The 21053-nt window shown below is 46.1% G+C and overlaps 1 protein-coding gene across 1 annotated transcript in view; it reads left to right on the top strand.

Moving 5' to 3' along the window:
- Positions 1 to 21053, top strand: part of KCNIP1 (potassium voltage-gated channel interacting protein 1) — a 386270-nt gene that overhangs the window by 51669 nt on the left and 313548 nt on the right. The window lies entirely within an intron of this gene.

Below are 21053 nucleotides of genomic sequence, written 5' to 3' on the forward strand. Positions count from 1 at the left end.
CTGATCTCAGCTAGGATCACTCATGTACTTGCAGTCAGTCAGTCTCAGGGGCCTCCCTTGTGTCAGGTGGTTGCCTGGCTATCATGGGTGACAGGCTAGTGACTATGCCATGTGTTTCTCAGCAGGCTAGACGAGCCTGTTCTCATGGTGACAAGATGCTGAAGCAGTAGGGGAAGCAGAAGCTGCAAGTCCTCTAGAGGTCCAAGCTTGAAACTCGCATTGTCACTTACAAGCGTTTGATTGGTCCAAGCAGATCATGAGGCTAGCCCAGACTCAATGGTGTAAAGAAAGTTTATTTCTTGATGGAGGAACTACAAAATATTGTGGCCATTTTTGCAATCTATCAGGACTGCGTGAAGTTTTTTACCTTACCATTTTTAATTTATTATCGCATTATGATTTTTTCCTTATTAATACAAAGGATTCATGACATTATTTGGATAGTAGATAGACTACAGTTTACTTAAGCATCTCCCAATTATTAAACATAAAGATGACTTCCGGTTCTCCAGCACATAAATAAAGCTGCACGGAACATCTTGATGCAGACAGGTATTTCTGTAATTTTGATTGTTTCCTTGGGATAGACTCCCAGAAGTGGATTCAACCAGGCATAAATGGTTTTTGATATTCTGATAAATGAAAAAAAAATGGATTAAATAATACATATGCCAAATTGCCCTGCAAAATTATGCTGCTTTACCTCCAGCCACAGAGAGAAAAGGGATTTTCTTTTCCTATTTTTTTTGAGATGGAGTCTTGCTCTGTTGCCCAGGGTGGAGTGCAGTGGTGCAATCTCGGCATACAGTAACCTCCGCCTCCAGGGATCAAGCGATTCTCCTACCTCAGCCTCCCAAGTAGCTGGGACTGCAGGCACCACCACCATGCCCAGTTAATTATTAGTATATTTTAATTTTTTAGTAGAGACAGGGTTTCGCCAGGTTAGCCAGGCTGGTCTTGAATTCTTGACCTCAAGTGATCTGCTCACCTTGGCCTCCCAAAGTGCTGGGATTATCAGCCTGAGCCGTTGTGCCCAGCTGAGAAGAGGGATTTTCAGCAGCAGCCTGGACTCGGGCATCCTTGCAGGGCCTCCTGGCTTCTCTTGATTCATTTTGTTTTCCTGGTGCCTCATGCCAGGAAGCTGGAATGAAGCACAACTGGGCAGACCCTTCCTTGGGCAAAAGTATTAGTGTCTGTGGTCGTTGTTCTCTGACAGTCAGTTCTGTGGTACATAACGATTGGTTCAGGCCCCTGTGATCTTCTTGTCCATGTGAGACTGGATGAGGAGTCTTCTGGACCAGTGATGGTAACACCTGCACCCTGAGCTGGGGAGCAGTTGGTATCACAGACGAGCTCCCATCCCAGGCTGGCTCTCACAGTCCCCTTCCACAGCTGTGTTACCAGCCCCTGCTCAATCGTGTTTCCATGTGATTCTCATGGAAACCTTGTGTGATTGGCAACACCAAGATTTGTCCCACATCCAGATAGAGACTAGGGGCTAGAATACCTCTCCCCTGCCCGTTTCCCCGGGCTTGACATTTCAGCCAGACACCTCTTCCACTTCCTCAAAACTTATCTGTCTCCTCTTTTACTTCCTCAGTTCCTTGTTTGTCTAAAACACCAGCTAACTGATAATTGCATTTATAGTTACTATGTGTTCCTCCTAGATAACAAGCTTCATTGAAGATTTTCTAAAAATATTTGGCTCTAATATAAGGGAAATTGGGATCACCATGAGCAGTGAGTTGGTGGGAGAGAGATTGGGGGTACGTTTATGGAAAATCACGGATCCGTGGGTCTGGAAGTTAAAAGCGGACTGGCCCTTTGAGCAAATAAATGAAGAGTAAGCTGGAGAGCTTGTGTGTATAGCATTTGAGGGCAAGGGCTCTGGAGTTCAACACACTCAGCCTCAAATCACCTACCCATTATTGGTTGTGTAAATGTGGCCAAGTTACTTGACTGCTCTGTGCCTTGGTTTTTCCATCTCTAAAATGGACATAATAACCCATACAGGGTTATTGTAAGGATTTTGACAAGAAATGGCAGGTAGCAATAATTACACCTACTGAATTTAAAAAGTAGCTCAGGCACAAGAGGTGAGTGGCCCGTTCAAGGCAGCATGGCCTGGAAGACCTTCAGCAGGGGCCAGTAAGCTTACTAGCCCTCATACCCAGGAAAGCTGTTTATTTCTCCTCCCACATCAGCATCCCTCTCTTCTTCCTATGTCGGCCCCAGAAGGTTCACGCCCTCTCCCTCTTAGGTTCCTTCCTCATTCTGAGGCCTGGAGGGTCTTTGCACAGAGAGGAATCTGCTTCCTGCCTAGAGCTTGGAGAACCCCAGGCCTTCCGCATTCATGAGGTCCAAGGCCAGGCAGGAGGCAAGGCCATGGGCCCAAATCTGTGCCATGAGTGTCAACAGAAGATCCCAAAGCTGGAGACCCCAAATAAAAACCCCAAGAGATGTGGGGGCATCAGCTTCCTCAGACTCAACCCAGCACCATTCAGCAGCTTTCAAGACCAAGAAGTCCATACTGTTCTCTTGCTCGCAAGATACTCAGCCTATGAAATCCTCAGCTAATGGAGTCCTCAGAGCAGCATGGAGCCTTGGGGGTGATTTTGAGGAACTGACACTGGGAAACAGCCTAGGGTCTGTGGTGCGCATGGTGGGCAGCAGCCCTTGCCTGTCCACACCACGGACCAGCTAACCATGGACGAGTTAAGAGTGACAGCATGCTACTGCTAGCAGGGGAAGCTGCACGTGCCATGGTTAAGGACCCCAGGGCTGGGTCTGTGCCCCATCATGTTGCGTAACAAGAAAGACAAGGATTGCAGGTGCTTTCCCACAACTAAGGTGGGTGCAGCTGCTGGGAATGGGAGAAACATTTATAGATCTAAGGACGGGCAGGAATTTAGAAAGGTAAGGGTACTGTCTGCCTTGGCTCATACTTTTATTTCCTTCTATCCATAAGTGTAACAAAAAAACTTTTTTAAATGCTGTGTAAAGATAGGGAGGTTTGAAATTTTTACCAACAATCCCAATCCTTGAACACAAAGACTATTATCATATACGTGACTGTTGAATTTTTTTAAAGACATATTAATACTACAGGGAACTGCATTTCTATAGAATGCACTTTGGAAAGCATTGCCCTACAGTATTTATAAATTTCAGAACACATTTTAGGATCCGCCTTGTGTTGTTTCTGTCATCATTTTACATTTGCTAGTCTTGACTTCCAACCTACCCAACACGCTTCCTGAGGGCAGGGCAAACTTGGACATCATTGACAGAACAAGTGCCCAATCTGAAAATGTGTCACATTCCTGCTCAGGTTCCAAACATGTCATAGCGGATTTATGGGTGTAAATTATACTGTTTGCTCAAAACACTACCTCATCTTCAGTAGCATAGTGACAGTGACCTTCAACTATGGTGGCATCTTAGCTATAGGGGTGTCCCTCAAAAAGCATGGGCTTTGTTGAAGCACAACTTACTCTGCTGTGTGACTTAAGTCAAATAGCTTAATCTCTCTCAGCCTCAATTTTCCCACCTGTAACCTGGGCAGGATAATAGTTTTTAGCTTCTAGAACAGATTAAGGGAGGTAATAGGAGTGGACCATTTAGAGTAGCTCATGAGATAAAACTCAAATGCTAGCTGTCGTCATTTGCCTGTTAATGTTATCTTGAAATCCCACAGTAGTCAATAGTGGATGGCATTAATTGGAGGAGGGAATTGTTAGATAAAAGATGGTTACTAGATGATAGAAGGAGATTCAAATTATTGACTGGCAGAGAACTGTTTATGGAAGAGTTCTTGGCTCGTAAGAGCCTCAGTTAGATAGAGCAGGGCCATTGGAGGGAGACCAGTTGCTTGAATGCAAGCTGTTAATCCTCAGGGAATCTCCAGGGCTCAGCCAGATCCTGGTCTGTAATCTGCTCTCACCACGGGCTGACTGAATGAGCTCATTGTCATGTAATTTAATAGGAGCCAGGTGTCTGTGATTTCCAAGAGCGTGAGCAGAATCATCCTGCACCCCAAACTAGGAGGGGGAAAAACACCTCGCAGAAGCACACTTGTCCCTAGCTGCTTTCCATGTGTCAGACAGAGAGGAAATTGTCAAATTCCAAATGCATTCCTATCCTTCTCAGGCGATGAGAGAAAGTAATTGGCATAGTTTGGGTGAAGTGAAGGTGGTGGTTTGGGGTTTTTGGTATTTCTTATTGGCATAAAGGAAAACTTGTATTTTAAATACCCCCTGGCTTCTTGAAGAATGCTTTCTCTGCTGTCACTGCAGCCCTTGTCAAAAAAACCTTAGCTGAAGAGAAAAAAGAATGCACAGAAAAAGAGCAGCAGAGTGAAGGCTCAGTCAGGCGGTGGGTCTTTTTGCGTGGGTATTTGAAGGAAGAAGGAAGGTGCTGGAGGGAAAGTCAGGCTGCTCTGGAAACACTTCAGTCCTGGAACACCTGGTCTCTAAAGGTGCCATCAATAGCACACACTCCCCAGGCACTGCAAAGTGGGCAAGCAGGTGGGGTTTGCCAGTGAGCAACCCTCAGGGCTGCAGAGGCGGGAGGGGCAGTTCGGGGAGAGGCTCTATTCTAGGGACCCAGCAATCAGTGACTGTTCATCTCCAGACTCAGACTGATTACTGATGCACCCGAGCTCACACAGACCTAAGAGGCAGATCTGGGATGTGAACACTGGTCTGGCTGATGCTCGAGACTGTGCCATTCCTCTGCCCTCATGCCATCTCCTGAAGTTGAAATCTCAAACTTGGCTGTGTCACCACTGTCCTCCTTGGCTGGGAGTGGGTTCCTAATTTACAAAAATCCATCAGGACACTCCCCTGGGACCACCTGCCTTCAGGGTCTTGAGACCTCAAAAAGTTGCCCTCAGGGATTAGACCTGGGGTAACAGTGTGTGCAATGTGGGTGTGAACTCACGTGTCCAGTTGCTCTCAGCAAGCTAACAAGGTCAAGTCACTTCTCCGTCCTACGGCTTTGCTCTTGTAACTTGGGGACAAACAGTACCCCATGAATAAGTTCACAGAGGCAGGGTTGTGCAGTAGTGACACGCACAGGCTCTTGAGGCAGTCTGGGTTCCAATCCACCCCTGCCACCAGGATCGCCATGTAGGGTTGTGTGGCTTATGCCCCGTTCCAGAGCTCCAGGCCAAGATGACAAGGGGGGCCCAGCCTGTGCCACTCTACTCAGCCATGGTCCCTGGAATTCCACCGACAGCAGGGTGTCTTATGCCAGTTCTACGAAGTATTCACATGGGTGAGGCCTGGCCCTGTGTGCTGCTAAGAGCTGAGGAATCTGGTTGAGTTGCATACCCTCAGTGTGCCTCAGTGTCTTTACCTGTAAAATGGGCAACATAATGTATTTCTCCTCTGGGTTGTCATGAGCATTCAAGGGGTTAATACCCAGAAAGAACTTAGATCAGTGCCTAAAGTCTGGCAAATACTCAAAAACAAGTAGTAAATATCTAAGAGGTTAGCTGTTAGCATTTGACTGGCATTTTTAAGTGTCTGTTTTGCTAAAGGCCAAATCTGAATCCATAGTGTTTTCCAGTTTTATATGATTTTGTTCTAAGATCCAGTGTAACTATCAGGAATCCTGGGCAAAGCCATCAGAGTGCTGTGAGCCCCTGCCAGCCATCCCGTCTCGTCAGCCTGCCCTGTGCAGGGCCTCCTGAGTCCCCCACTCAGGGGATCACAGACACAGTGCAGGGCCTCCTGGGTCCCCCACTCAGGGGATTGCAGACATAGCATGGGTGCACCTGGGTCCCCCACACAGGGGATCGCAGACACAGTGAAGGTGTACCAGGTCCCCCACTCAGGAGATCGCAGACACAGTGCAGGTGCACCTGGGTCCCCCATGCAGGGTATTGCAGACACAGCATGGGTGCACCGGGTCCCCCACACAGGGGATCGCAGACATAGTGCAGGGGCACCTGCTTGTTGTTCTTGCACCCTGAAATGGAATAGGAAGGCTGGCTTTTTTTTTTTCTTTTTTAGCTCATCTTCTGTTTTGGACCAATTAAAAGAAAGTCATTTTAAATAGGCCCTGTGGAAAGGGAACTGAAGTTGTTTCCCCAGGCTGAGCTCTGCACCAGAGGTCAGGGCAGGATTAATAAGGAAGCTATAAATACAAACAATGGCCCATGTCTCTGTGGGCAATGTGCTCTGGTTTGGGAGGAAGGGAGAAAATTAAATTATAATGGGAAAATATAAATTATTTGGATCAGGATAAAAAGGAAGAAATCAGTGGTGTCTGAATGAATCTCAGTGAATCTGTCAGAAGAGTTGTGAGGTTGGCTCAGTGTAGGTGCACAAAGATGCCTAGGAGGATGGTGGAACAGGGCCCCACACAGACGCAGGTGAAACTCCAGAGTCCTGCCTTTTACTGTTAGCCATGTCCCACCTGTGGGCTTCAGTGCTATTCTGAGATGAGAGATGATTGTATTTGTCAGATTTTCTATCAAAGTAAATATAGATGGTTACCCACCCAGTGAATGTGATTTTAGCACCTTCCCTGTTGCAGACCCTCCCAGGTACTGGAGGTTTAGAGGGAAACAGAGCCAGCACTATGTTGCCCTCAAGGAGCACCCAGGCATATCATGTGGCCAAGATGATTGCAGCCAAGCGATGCTAATTGATTGCAGCCGTGCATGGACCTGGCCAGGTGCTACAGCTCCTTGGTAGCACTTGCTCACTTTTATTTCATGGTACCTCCTCTCCCCGCTAGGGGGCAAATGTCATTATGATGCCCATTTTACAGATGAGGAAGCTGAGGTTCAAAGATATGAGGGGACTTCCTCACAGCCAATATGTGGCAGAGTCATGGTTCAAACCCAGGGGTTCATACCTTCAAAGACCAAGTTCTCATCCACTGTGCAGACAAATGTTCTGACAGAGGACAGGCAGGGGACAGAGAGTGAGAGAAAGAGAGAGATTGTGTGTGGACATGTGTGCACATGTGTATGGCAGTGGCTCTGTGTCAACCTGGAAGTCTTCTTGGAGGTGGTGATGTCTAGTGGAATCCTAAAGGAAAGGTCTTAAATGCTACACTAAGGAATTTGGATTTTATCAACATTTTTTTTCTTTTTTGAGCAGAATTCAGACATGATTATATCCCCCAACAAATCTATATTTAATAAGCAACTCCAAGGTGCCAGACAATCTTCTAGGTGCAGAGAGGGTTGCAGACACTTAATATAAGATGTAGTCTCTGCCCTTTCCTAGCTGCAGTCTAGATGGAGAGATGAAACACAGATTTATTTAGAAGATAATAAGTAACAGTGTCAATAAACCAATGCCAAGCGCCAAATAAAAGTCAGTGAGTAGGTGAGTGGAGGTCAGAAGAGGGGGTAGTCTGGGCTCTGGGTTGGTCAAGGAAGACTCCCAGGGTAGATGGAGAGAGAGAGGTTGGAGGGGTTATGGAAGATTCCAGAAAGGGTGCACTTTGAGGGCTGGGGCCTAGTGTTTGGCAGTACAAGGTCCCCCATGCTTAGCAGAGGGCCTGCCCATAGCAAGTGACGGTGCATGCTGGCTGAATGAATAAATGTTGGACCCAATGAAAAGAAAGGACAAATGGTTGAGAGATGAGGCATAACAAACGGACTGTGGGTTGCAGGGATGTGTGACCACTGAGCCTCTACCCAGCCCACCAATACAGTTTAGTTGACTTGTGGCCCCACCAGTCAGATGACCTTCCTTGGCTTTCCTTTTTTTTTAGGTCATGCAGGCACATCTGTGGGAGAAGCAAGTAGACTCTATAGGGGAAAAGCAGGAGAAAAGATGGGAGAAGCCTTGGGTGACAGGAGGAGGAAGCCTTGAATGTGAGTCCAACATGTTAGCTTTTTTCCTGCAGGCAGGAGGCAGCCATTGAGGCCTCTGGACATTCAAGTAGCAAGAGGTAAATGATTTGGGGAGATTGATCTGGCCCTCCAAGGCGGAAAGAGGAAAAATGCTATAGGAGAGGGTTTCAGGAAGTGACTCCTGCTATTTAAAACGTGCAAACCCTTTCATCCAGAAATGTGACTTCTGGAGATTTGCCCCAAGATCGTGGAACAAGTGTGAAGAAACAAAAACAAACAAAAACCAGCAAAATGCCTCCTGGAGGTCCTTGCAGTGCTGTCTTGGATGGAGAAAACTAGAATGCAGCTTTCTCCAGGGGTGCAGTGCAGAGTGAGGGAGCTTGCTTTTTGTCTGCTGCCTCTCACCTCAAGGCCTCTGCACAGATGTTCCCTCTGCCTGAAATGCTTTTCCCTGCAAGGTCACATGGCTCAATCCTTATCTTTGCTGAAATGCCTCCTTCTCAGCAAGACCTTCCCTGATCACCCTATTCAAATTTTCTTCCATAGCCCCACCCCCTCATTTACACCACACACCTGCCGCCCCAGGCACCCAGCCCCGTGACTATCTGACATACCCTTCATTTTATTTGTGTATCTTCTGTCCCTCTGGAATGGAAACTGCAGTGGCGATTGTTGTCTGTTTTGCACACAGGCAGTATCCTCAGTGCTAAGCAGCGCTGGGCGTAGTAAGTGCTCAGTGAAGATCTGTTGAATGAGTGAATGAAGGAAGGGAGGAAGGAATGATGGTGGGTAAATCCGCGAGTGTGTGGCCTACACAGGACATTAGCTTGAGCACCAGAGAGCAGACCAAGGCAGGTCCTTGGTTCCTGTGCCGACCTGCATTGCGGAGGACTGCGGGGTCTTGGTAGATGAAGCCTGGCCTGGGTCTCTCAGGGCCCTCTGGCTGGGGCCAGGAGGCACAGCTGCAGTGGACACTTTCAAACTCATCGCGCCTGGCCTTGGCACTCGGTGGGCTCATTTCTGGTCATAATGACACCTTTCTAAACATAGCTACACAAAATTAAAATGTCACCGTGCAAATGCTGCAGCTGTGTGGTACTAGAAAGAACACTAGGTCTTGAGTCAGAAGAGATGGACTCAAATCCCAAATATCTAGCCATCTCTCTCCTGGGTGTGACCTTGCACTTCTCTGAGCTTCAGTTTCTTCATCTGCAAGATGGGAATGGTACCAGTAGCTGTGTCACAGACTGTTGTGAAGGCCGAGGAATTAAGCACGGTGAGAGATTTTTGGAAGCTGCAAAGCATCACACATTGGACATGACTTTTACACAGAAATATGTAAAAATGGTCTCCTGACTGCATCCTTGGCTTCCTGGCCTGCCACATGGAATGAAGGCAGGGCCTCCCTCTCAGCACAGACTGGTCTCCTCCACCAGCCCAGCCTCCCCTTGTCACAGTGAGAAGGAGCCATCGACCCACTCAGAAGCCACTCACTTCTCTCTTACATGGGGAAATCAACAAACCACAACCATTTATGAATCCTGCATGTTCCCCCGGTCTTGTCCAACTGTATCTGCTACCATTCCTGAGTGGAAGTTAAAAAAAAAAAAAAAAGGCAGCACAAGTTGAAGATGGGAAAGAAGTGACTTAAGGTGACAAAGAGTCAATGTAGAAGGCAGATATGTCTCATCCTCACAGTGACTAAGATTAATGGGCATGGAGTGTCAGGAGCCCTGCCTTGGGAAGAACTCTGAGACTGGCTCCAGAATTCTGTAAATCCAATCAAGTGTGTTGCAATCAGTTAGCAATGTCTGCCTCAGGCAAGGGAGAAGAAACTATGGTCTGTATGTCATATCTAATATTCTCCCTTAAATCTAAGGTACCCTCTGCTGTGAGACATGCAATCAACCCGATGAAGCTTTTTAGGAAAAAGTCTATTGTTACATCAAGTTTAACGTAAAGCTGCCTCCTTACATATTTTAAGGTCAGCCTAAAGGTTTCTCTGCAGATCGTGAACTATAGCAAGTAGAGATGTAAACAGACTGTAGCCTACACTTGTGCCGATCAATGAGTTTTGGCCAATCAAATGTGGCCAACTGTTTGAACCATGTTCAAACAGGGCAAATGCTGAGCTATAACCAACCCAGCTGTTTCTGTCCCTCACTTCTGTTCTCTGTGCATCACTTTGCTTTTTCTGTCCATAAATCTTTTTCCACCACGTGGCTGCGCTGGAGTCTCTGAGTCTACTCTGGCTCAGGAGGCTGCCCAATTCAAAATCATTCATTGCTCAATTAAACTCTTTCAAATTTAATTCTGCTGAAGTTTTTCTTTTATCACTCTATTAATGCTAGATGTTGACTATTGAATGGATCCAAGTTTCAGGAACTTACAAAATGTGTGTGTGTTTGAAAGAAGGAAATCATTACTTGCTATCCCTTCTCTCAAAATCTACTTGAGCTTTTCAACTAAAAATTCAATGCGTATTCTTTGGGGTATAAATAAATGTGCTGAATCTACCTGGGCTTCTCCCACTCTGTGGCTTCTTGTTTCTATGTGTGATGTGAAAAGGAAGCTGTGGAAATGGGGAGGAGATTCTTCCAGGTGTTGGGAAGGCTTCCAATGCCCAGCACGTAGTAGATGCTCAGCAAATGTTTGTTGAATGAATTTTCAATGATGACCTCAGTTTCTGCATAACTTTTCATGATTCATAAATGCTGTCACCTTAGCTAAGTTTAAATGTAGTATTTTATCTCCTGTCATATATATTTTTCTCTCTTTTTCTGTGAGTAGACGCCATGATAATCAATCGGGATAACCCACGAGGACGTTGTTTCATTCTTTCTGAGTGAGGGGATGGAGCTGATAGAGGAAGCCGGGGCTGGGGTTTGCCTGCTGATTTCTTCCTGCTTTTGTGTTTGTGTTTGCCATCTGCCTGTCCCTCACATTTCCCTCAGTGTGTTCCTATCCTTGGATCCCTAATCCTACAGCCCAGGACTTTCTACAACGGTACTACTGACATTTTGGATGGGATAATTCTTTGCTGTGGGGGACTCTCCTGTGTGCTGTGACATTTAGCAATATCCCTGGCCTCTACCTACTGGATACCAGAGGCACCCCCCACCCCCAGCCGTGACAACCAAAAATGTCTCAAGACACACCACCCAGGTGAGAACCACTGCTTAGCCTCCCCGGGGAACATGGCTGGTTCCTTCTTTCTGAACACTTTCAGAAGGAACATCAAGTCCGCAACAAGCCTTCTGACTTCATGGTCCATACCAGTGTCAGGCCTGCCGTCCTATCAACCCTCCAGGCTCATGTCTCCAAGGAGCTCTCTGATCATTCCCTGGTGTCTCTCTCATTTGCTGTCTGCCCCTCTCCCCTGGGCTATGAGCGCCACAAGGAGTTTTTTCTATCTTGATTATCTCTCTATCCCTGGGGCCCAGAAGTCCCTGGCACTCAATAGGTTCTCCAGTGGATGAAGGTGAGGACGAGGTGACTAGGGGAGCCTCCCTGTGGAGTGACGTCTCCATGCCATGAAATTGCCAGTCCTGGGAAGTCATGAGGAAGAACACTCCAGGCAGAGGGCACAGTCACTGCACAGCTCTCAGGCAGGAACAGGTTTGCCTTGTGGAAGGCTGCTGGGGAGGAGAGGGGAGCAGGATTGGAGAAGGGTGCTCCAAGAGCCAGAAAAGCTAGTCAGGAGGCCACAGTGAGGGGTGCAAACTCAGTTCCAGGAGCGACAACAAGCCCTCTGGAAACCTCCCAGATGTCCCAAGGTCCACCCCTGGCCCACTCTCACTCTCCTCTCTCCTTGTCGCCCAGCCTCACTCTGGGAAGGCTGGGGAGGATTCCTAAATCTGGTCTGAACTCCTGAGGCTGAAGCCAGAGCTGATGTGGCCCCCAAGTCATATCTCAGGGTGGGAGAGAGTCCTTCCATCAAGGAGGCAACGCTACGAGGGCAGCTCAGTGCTCAGCCCACCCCTCTAACCCTCATGGGCGGGCCCTCAACCAGAAACCACAAATTCCAGGCTCAGTCAGGGAAGGCCTGGATCCTCTGCTTCCGGCTCCTCCTGGAAGTCAGCTTAAAGAAATGATGCGGAGGAATGATCATTGAAGAGACTCGTCAATCCTGGTCAAACCATGCTGGAGGTCAGGGGTTTGTTAACTCAGCCTTGTCACAGGGGCCTTCCCTTCCACCTCAATGCTACGACAGAGCTGGTGTTGAAGGTCTTTGATGAAAAATCTACATTTCTGCATTTAAAATGGAGAAGATCAGGCCACTCAGTATCTCCAGTGTAAGAAGACATTTGGCAATAGTAACGGCTAATTTTTTTTTAATACTTACCGTAACTCATTTTACCCATTTCCTGCCTAGAAAAAAAAAAGTGCAGCTCACTGCCAGCACTCATTTCTTGGGGCAAAGAGGAAATGAGTTAATCTTAACAACAACCCTGTAAGGTGCATAGTTTTATTATCATCCCCATTTTACAGATGGGGAAACTGAGGCAGTGAAGTTTAGTAATTTTCCCAGATTCACTAAAATTTCTAAGATATGTTTAACAAAGAAATCCACCCTTTAACTCTTAAATAATATCCTCTTTTTAAAATTAATGCTAGAATATGGTGCAATATCTTTTTAATTGAGTGTATCTTTTGCCCCAGCAATTCTACCACTGGGAACTGAGCCTAAGGAGGTATAAATATTTAGTTAGAAGGATGCAGTATTATTTAGTATGTGGAACTCAATGAGAATCTCTACTAAGAGGGGTTATTTAAATAAACTGTGATGCCTCCATATAAATGTAGCTGTTCAAAATGACATCTGTTTGTATGTACCAACATAAAAAGACATCTAAATTATATATTTTAACAGAAAAGTCCAGAATAATCACATTTTTGTAAGCAGTCATTTTGTCTGAGGACTGGGATTTCTATTGACTTTTAATTTCTTATTTTCACGTGTCTATAGTCTCTAATTTTTCTACAATGAACATGTACTACATTTATAATAAGAAAGAAACTCAATAAAAGTTATTGAATAAAAGAATAAGCAGCCAGAAATCTGTCTCTCCTGGGGAATTAGTGAGCCTCTTCCTCCCTGAGAGTAGACGCTATGGCTGCTTTGCTGGAACCTTCCATTTGTCCCAAATGCTCCACTCTCTGCCAATGGGAGACGGGGTCTATATTCACCTGGTCCCTTCTGCGTGAGGCCACCTTGGCAGAAGTCACTGCCCCTCCCAAGGCTTCTGACCCTGCAAAACCCTCTTGTCGTCTGGGTTCTGGTAAACTCCCCATTCCCTATTTTTTTGTGGGTATACAGATAGTAAAAGCTCTGCTGCCCTGGCCCTGGTTTTAAATGCCCCCTGGTGTGTTCTCTATACTCCACTGACACCTTGATCATGAGTCAAATCACCTGAACATAGAGTAGCATCTGCTTCCTGTTGAGAATCCAACGAATACATTTACCTGATTTGCTCTCTCTTCTTTTCCTAAGTCCTAATTTCTTAAAATAAAATGACTCTCCAATTCACCTGTCCACCTTGGCCTTCTCTCCTTATACCCAGTCTTGCCCACTAGAAGTCTTCATTTGGGCAACCACACAGCTTATAAGCCTCCTGATGCCCACCACAGGAGTCTTATTTTGTGCTGCCACGTTAAATTCTCTCTTCCATGAGCACCACTCGTTCACTTTCCACCCACTCCAAACCTGAAAATCACCTTTCTCCACCCCTCCTTTAATTTTTTACATCTCATCAGTGCCCAAAACTTCTGAAATCAACCTCAGTAATGTTTCCTTCAAATAACCCCTTCCCGGCCGGGCGCAGTGGCTCATGCCTGTAATCCCAGCATTTGGGGAGGCCAAGGTGGGTGGATCACTTGAGGTCAGGAGTTCAAGACCAGCCTGACCAACATGGAGAAACCCCATCTCTACTAAAAATACAAAATTTAGCTGGGTAGGGTGGCATGCACCTGTAATCCCAGCTACTGGGGAGGCTGAGGCAGGAAAATTGCTTGAACCCAGGAGGTGGAGGTTGCAGAGCTGAGACTGCACCACTGCACTCCAGCCTGGGCTACAAAGTGAGACTCTGTCTCAAAAAAACAAAACAAATACCCCCTTCCCATCATTTCTCCAGCCCTTGCCTCCTCAAGTCCTCCTGACTGGGTTCCCTTGGCTCCCTGCTTCCCCCTCAGTCTGTTATGTGTGACTTCTGGGTAAAGGTTCTTAAAATACAATTCAGATCCTTTCCAGTCCCCTACTCAAAACTGTGCCCATGGGATCAAAACCAAACTCTGCAACCTTCCATTCAGAGCTTTAAGAGTACTTTTCAGCCTGAGGTCTCCTCCTCGCCACTAACACCCTTCCCTCCAATCAAACTGATCCATTGTACCTACAAAAAGCCCGTCCCACCTCCTAGCCTTTGTTCACACTGGGTTCTCTGCTGGATCACCATCCCTCCACATTTCCAGGTGTCCCTCAAGACTACTCAGCAGCAGCTATCCATACAAGTTCCTCAACCCTGGCTTTCTTGCCCACAAGTAACCAGTTCATCCTCCCCAGTCATATAGCCTTCTATTTACATTTCTTTTCTGGAAGCTATCATTTTTCACGTGCCATTTGAGTGTGTGTCCTCGCTAAGACGATATTTTCTTTGAGGGCAGTAACCTTTCTTATATGTCTCTGTATCCCATGAACTTAGCAAAAAACGAGGGACAGAACAGGTACAAAGTCTACGTGGTTAGTGAATTTAACAGATCTTCCTAACGTGTAAACGTCGTTATCCAGGTGAATGGAAGAGAGCTGAGATAGAGGGGACAGACAGAGTCAGTGTCCAGTGCTGACCTCTGAAATGGAAAAACATGGCCAGTCCTTAGGAGGCTGCAGAGGCCAAGACCCCAGCGAGGTTTGGGGGTTCCACAGCAGAGGAGGAGCTGTGGACCATGGCAGGACCCTGATGCCATCAGCAGGGGAGGAAGTAATCAAAGAGGTGGAGGAAGGAAGCCAAGGGAAGTCAAGTAAACACCAAATATTCCCTCCCGGTCCAATGCTGTGACCTGCATAAGCCACCACTCCCCCAGTCTAGACTCTACCCATGGAAGAAGGAAGAAGATAGGACTCTGGATTTGAATATAATTCTAAAATAACCAAATTTATCTGAAAATGACTAGGCTGAGTTTTCTGCTTCAACCAGAAATGGAGCTTGGAGTCAGAAATTATGTGAAATTATAGAAGAGAAAGTCACCATCTTCCATCTCTGAGTCGTATGATCATTTTAGACATAAAATTGTGCACTTACGATGTACCAAGTGCTTAATATATGTGATCTCATTTCACCAGGGAAACTGTGTAATTCTTTGCTTTAACTGACAAAATTCTGCAACTGAAAAAGGTGCTGTTAATAATTGCATTGGCACACAGGCCTGAGCAGGCCATGATTTGTGGCTGTCCTACATCTGACCCTCACAGTATCCATGGGAGAAGGCAGCATGTTTATGCCCCCTGACAGCTGGGGAAACCAACACTTAAAGTGATTAAGTCACAAGTCCAAAATAAATGACAGAGCTGCAGTTCAAGCCCAGGTGGTCATTTACCAAAGGCCATGCTCTTTCCACTTTGCATGGGACTGTGACCGCTGGCTCTACCCAGCTTCCCAGTGCGACCCTTCCCCGCCCACTGTTTCTCTTCTCTGGCCAATGGAAACACAATGAGACCACATATGTAACATTACATTTTTTCATAGCCACCTTGAAAAGAAAAAGGAACCAGGTAAAATCCATTTTTATATGATATTTTATTTAACCCAATACAGTTGAGGCTTGAACAACACAGGTTTGAACTGTGTGGGTCCACTTATACATGGCTTTTGTTCAGTCTCTGCCACCCCTGAGACAGCAGGGCCAGCCCCTCCTCTTCCGCCTCCTCCTCAGCCCACTCTACATGAAAACAAAGAGGATGATGATCTTTTTGATGATCCACTTTCACTTAATAAATAGCAAATATATGTTCTCTTCTTTATGATTTCTCGTAATAACATTTTCTTTTCTCTAGCCTCATTTACTGTAAGAATACAGCATATTCCCAGCTACTCAGGAAGCTGAGGCAGGAGAATCACTTGAACCTGGGAGGCCGAGGTTGCAGTGAGCCGAAATCGCACCATTGCACTCCAGCCTGGGCAACAAGAGCGAAACTCCATCTCAAAAAAAAAAAAAAAAGAATACAGCATATAATGCATATAACATATAAAATATGTGTTAATCAACTGTCTATGTTATGGGTAAGTCTTCCAGTCACCAGCAGGCTACTAGGAATTAAGTTTCTGGGGAATCAAAGGTTATACACAGGATTTTGACAGCATGGTGGTTGGCACTCCTAACTCCCACATCGTTCAGGGTCAACTGTAATTCAAAATAGTATTCAAAATGTAATCAATAGGAAATAGTCATTCATGAAATACTGCGTCTTCTTCTTCTCGCCCCCAACCCCACTTCTTTGTATTCAGTCTTCGAAGTCAGTGGGTATTTTAACCTTACAGCATATCTCAATTCAGATTACTCACACTCTAAGGACTCAATAGCCACGTATGGCTGGGGTCTGCCAGCTGGACAGCGAGGTCTAGCCCTGATCTGAGCAGGAGCCATTTGATTGGGTTGTTGGTACACTGCCATCTGGTGGACAGATGTTCCTTGCTTGAAAAACCACCGCGAAGGAAAGTATCAGCATCAGGGACAATAGCACAGTGGGCCTCAGGATCAGCTCCCCAGAAAGAGCTTGGGGTTGGAGGGGGTGTTTTGCTGAGGATGTCCCCAGAGAAGATGTACAGCCATGGAGCAAACTCAAGTCACTTATGATGTCGGCAAACCTTGGCCGTGGTGCACTCTTGTTTCCTGGTTGCAAAAGGATTTAGCAGAAAATGGTAACTCTTTTTCAGAAGGCATATTTAAAGCAGCTCTTTAAAAAGCAGGAGTTTCTTTCACACCCAGTTTCGCCATGTGGTTGTGTGAAGGGCTTCTCCCCAGAAATCATGTGGTCTCTCTTTTAATTCACAGTAAAAACGTTTCTTCTGTCTTGGCCCATTATGGCTGCTATAACAAAATATCATAAGCTGGCCTTATATACCATAGAAATGTATTTCTCACATTTCTGAAGTCTGGGAAATCCATGATTGAGAGTTGGTGTCTGGTGGGAGCCTGCTTTCTCGTTCACTGATGGCGTCTTCTTGCTGTGTCTTCACCGAGGGGTAGGGACAAGGCAGCTCTCTGCAGCCTCTTTTCTAAGGGCGCTAGACCTATTTGCCATGGTTCCAGCCTCATGAACTAATCATTTCCCAAAGGCCCCACCTCCCAACACCATCATCTTGATGATTAGATTTCAATATATGAATTTGGGAGAGGACAGAAACATTGAGACCATAGCATCTGCCAAGTTCTGTCTTCCTCACTCAAATTGGGTGGGTGTGGTTATTCCAGAGTTTCAGTGAACCAAGACGTATTTTTCCAATGTGAATAATTAATTAAGAACATTTGATTAGGGTCAATGTTATTCTGGACTTCTGAATCACTCCCACATTTGAAGGGGAGTTTTAAACACAACTTTATGTGAATAAAATGATGTGTCTGCATCTCTCCAGGAAGCAGTGTTTGGAGCTGAGATGACTTGGCAGGGAGAAGAATCCATTGGGACATTCAATAACTTGGCATTGAGAGTGTTTTCAGCACCATGCTGTCCTCAGAATAGTGTTAGAATTTATATAAACACAGATGTGACTTGTGCCTTGAAGGAGAATACAGTCTTCCCAGGAGAGACATGCAAAACCATCATAGATAAACAGCAAGAAAACAGCATCAAGGATGTACATGCATTGGGCAGAATGTAAACTGGATGTAAAACCAAGCATTTGAGGGCAATGAGAAAGGAACTTGGTTCTGGTCTCAACTCTGCCACCCACAGCTGCGTGACTATGTCTCTGTCACACTGCTTCTCAGGTCTTCAACTTTATCATCTCATACTGAGCAAGAGACAGTCTGGACAATTTATACTTCTAGAATGGGGAGACAAGAAGAAAAGAAAGATAGATACCCAAGGACTTCAGTGACTGGCTCAGGAAGAATTACTCAGCAGTGAGGGGGCCAGCATGAGCCCAGGGGCAAGAAGCCGGAACTTGGAACAGGAAGGAAAGGTGCTCAGCTGGCTAACCTAGAGGAAAGTGATTGGCTGGAGTGTCTGGTTTATCTGTTTCAGGGATGGTTAGAGATTGTCCCGTTAATAGGCAAAAATTGTTGCCTTAAAGAACCTGGAATCTAAAGGGGTCTTTGACATAATACAGAATAACAGGTCCCAGAGATTATTTTACAGAATGTTAGTACCTCATGATATTAATAGATATACCACAAAACAGACTTCTTTGCCACAAGACTTCTCAGAACCTTTAACATTTTATGATTTTCCCAAAGGACAAAGAGTATGCAGCATTTCCCAGACTTAAATTCAGCTGTGAACACCTGTTATCCTGGGGCAGGCGGATTGCTTGAGTCCAGGACTTAGAGTCTAGCCTGGGCAACATGACGAAACCCTACCTCTACCAAAAATCCAAAACTCAGCTGAGCATGGTGGCATGTGCCTGTAGTCCCAGCTGCTCAGGAGGTTGAGGTGGGAGGACTGCTTGAGCCCAGGAGGTGGAGGCTGCAGTGAGCTACGTTCACACCACTCCACTCCAGCCTGGACGACAGAGCACAACCCTGTCTCGAACAAACAAACTTCAGTGACTGGCTCTTAAACAAAAACCTCACAGAACCCTCACTGCTCTAGTCCTGACTTTTTATAGATAGGGAAACTGAAAAGCTAAGAGGCAAGTCCAAATTTCACAAAGATAGTGGCAGTGCCAACATTGGATTTTTGGTCTTTTGACTCTAATACCCAGTGAATTTCTTTTTCTTTCTTGTTTTTTTTTTTCAATTCCTATTATACACTATTTAAGACACACAAACAGATAAAAAGACTAATACAAGATATCCATGCACCACCACCTAGTGTAAGAAATAAAACATCACCAACACAATAAAACCTCCTTGTGTACCTCTCTCCATTTGTCTCCGCAAGGGAACCCATATCCTGAATTTGGAGATATAATACATGAAAATTCTGGTGGAATTTCAAATAAGTCATATTGTCTTTAGAGGATCTTCTTAGCATCTCCCATGATGTCTAAGTTGTTTCAAAACAAAACCAAAAACCCCACTTGGCCCAGAAGAGCAAAGATTAAAAGCCAGCCTCGAGGATCCCCAGCTTGGCTACCTGCAGCTCACAGCACATTGGAAAAATTCTATGAATCGGTGAACTTTTTCATTCTCAAATGGGCTCTTCAGATGGTTTATTAATTCTGTTGGATGCGGGGGTGCGTCTGGCTTTATTCTGTGGGGAATTTTTGGATGAATTCACTGCCTCACCTCCTCCCCTCCACAGGCCAGATGGGGAGCCGGGTGCTGTATAAATGTTTAATTGTGGCTCAGTAAAAATATTTGCTTTCAGTAGCTGGAAGCTACCAAACGGAGGTAGCACTGTCTACTAGAGTTGCCAGACTTCATTCTAATGAGAACAGAAATAAAGGCTGATTAAATCAAATTCCCCATAGTGTAGAACCACTTAAATAAATGTTTCATATTGTTTGCATGATGATTTTAAAATGTAACAGCTGCTTATGTAACCATTAGGCTGGACATAAATCATTCATCGCCATCACTGCCGTCAAAGCAGCACTGGCTCTTTTTCTTCTGCTGCTGACATTTCCATTACTAGGGAGCTTCTCAGACATGCTGTTGGGTTCCCTGTCCTTACCCAAGTGCGGGGTAGCAGGAGAACGAGGGAGGGATGAGGAATGAAGAGCAGGCACGAAGCTGCCATTTATCGAAGGCCTACTTTGCACATGTCCCATTGGGCTGGCATTGTCACATTTCATCCTTCCCACAAGGAGGCATTACTGTTCCCATTTTATAGATAGGGATGCTGAGGCCTATGGAAATGAAGTGAGCTGCCCCCAGAGTAGGGAATACAGCCTGTATGTGAACTCAGGTGTGTCTGAGCCTTGGCAACTCACACAAGGCTGCCCGAGAACAAAGGGTGCATCCCACCCCGAGGCTCCACACACCTCAGGCCTTTTAGCAATGATGAGAGAAGTGAAGACCAGACCAAGACTCAGAAAACTGCAGAATCCTTTCGGCTGGGGCTAGGGCTGGGGCAGGGTGGATACTGATCCAAAGGATTTGGACTCCTTTTCCTAGTCCACATCCCCATCGTCTCTCCCCTGTTCACTGTGACAGCCTCCTTCTGACTCCCCTGCCTCCATTCTTGCCCATCTCAATCCATCATTCACCCAGTAGCCTGAGCGATCTTTTAAAAGTAGAAGTCAGATTATGTCATTCTCCCACTCAAAAGCCTCCAATGGCTTCCCACCACTCTTAGAATAAAGCCCAACCTCCCACCATGGCCCTCAAGGCCTTTTATGATATGGCCCCTGCCAACATTTGCTCATTCGTTCCTACCCCACTCCTTTATCTGGGCGTCTTGGCTTCCTGCTGGTCTTCAGACACAATAAGCTCATGCCTACCTAAGGGCCTTTGCACATGCTGGAACCATCCTCCTCAGACCCTTCCCATGACTAGCTTCAACCTGTCATCCAGACCTCAGCTCCAAGTCACTTCCTCAGAAAGGCCCTCCCTGCACCCTGGATTGAAAACAGCCCTCTCTGCACACGCTCCACACCATAGCTCTGTTTCATTTACTTTACAGCACTGAACACTGTCTCTATTTCTTATTTGCTATTTTCCTATCCCACTATAATGTAAGCTCCATGACAGATATCTGGGCGGTTCTCCACTGCTTCCCCAGCCCTAGAATGCTGACTGTAATGTAGTTAAGTGTTCAGTAACTATTACTTAAATAAATGAATTAACTTGTCTCATTCTTTTCCCCTGCATCCAAGTTGGGTGAACCCTGACCTGGCCCCTTGAAAGAGACAATTTGATTCTAAAAACCAATTCTTACCTCCAGGCTCAGGCCCCATGCAGGAGTCTTTCTCCAGGTGGCCTGGCCATGCAGGTGATGGCAGTCACGGGGGGAGGCAGAGAGCTGCTGGAGAAAAGCCAGGAGGCCCTTTGGGGTTCCCTGTATTCATAGGAAGGAGGATCCCTTGGATCCATGCCCCCAACTCTGCAAAGCTGAATCTAAAGGATACACAGAACA

Source organism: Gorilla gorilla, chromosome 4, assembly GCF_029281585.2.
Source record: "Gorilla gorilla gorilla isolate KB3781 chromosome 4, NHGRI_mGorGor1-v2.1_pri, whole genome shotgun sequence".
Classification (NCBI taxonomy): Eukaryota; Metazoa; Chordata; class Mammalia; order Primates; family Hominidae; genus Gorilla; species Gorilla gorilla.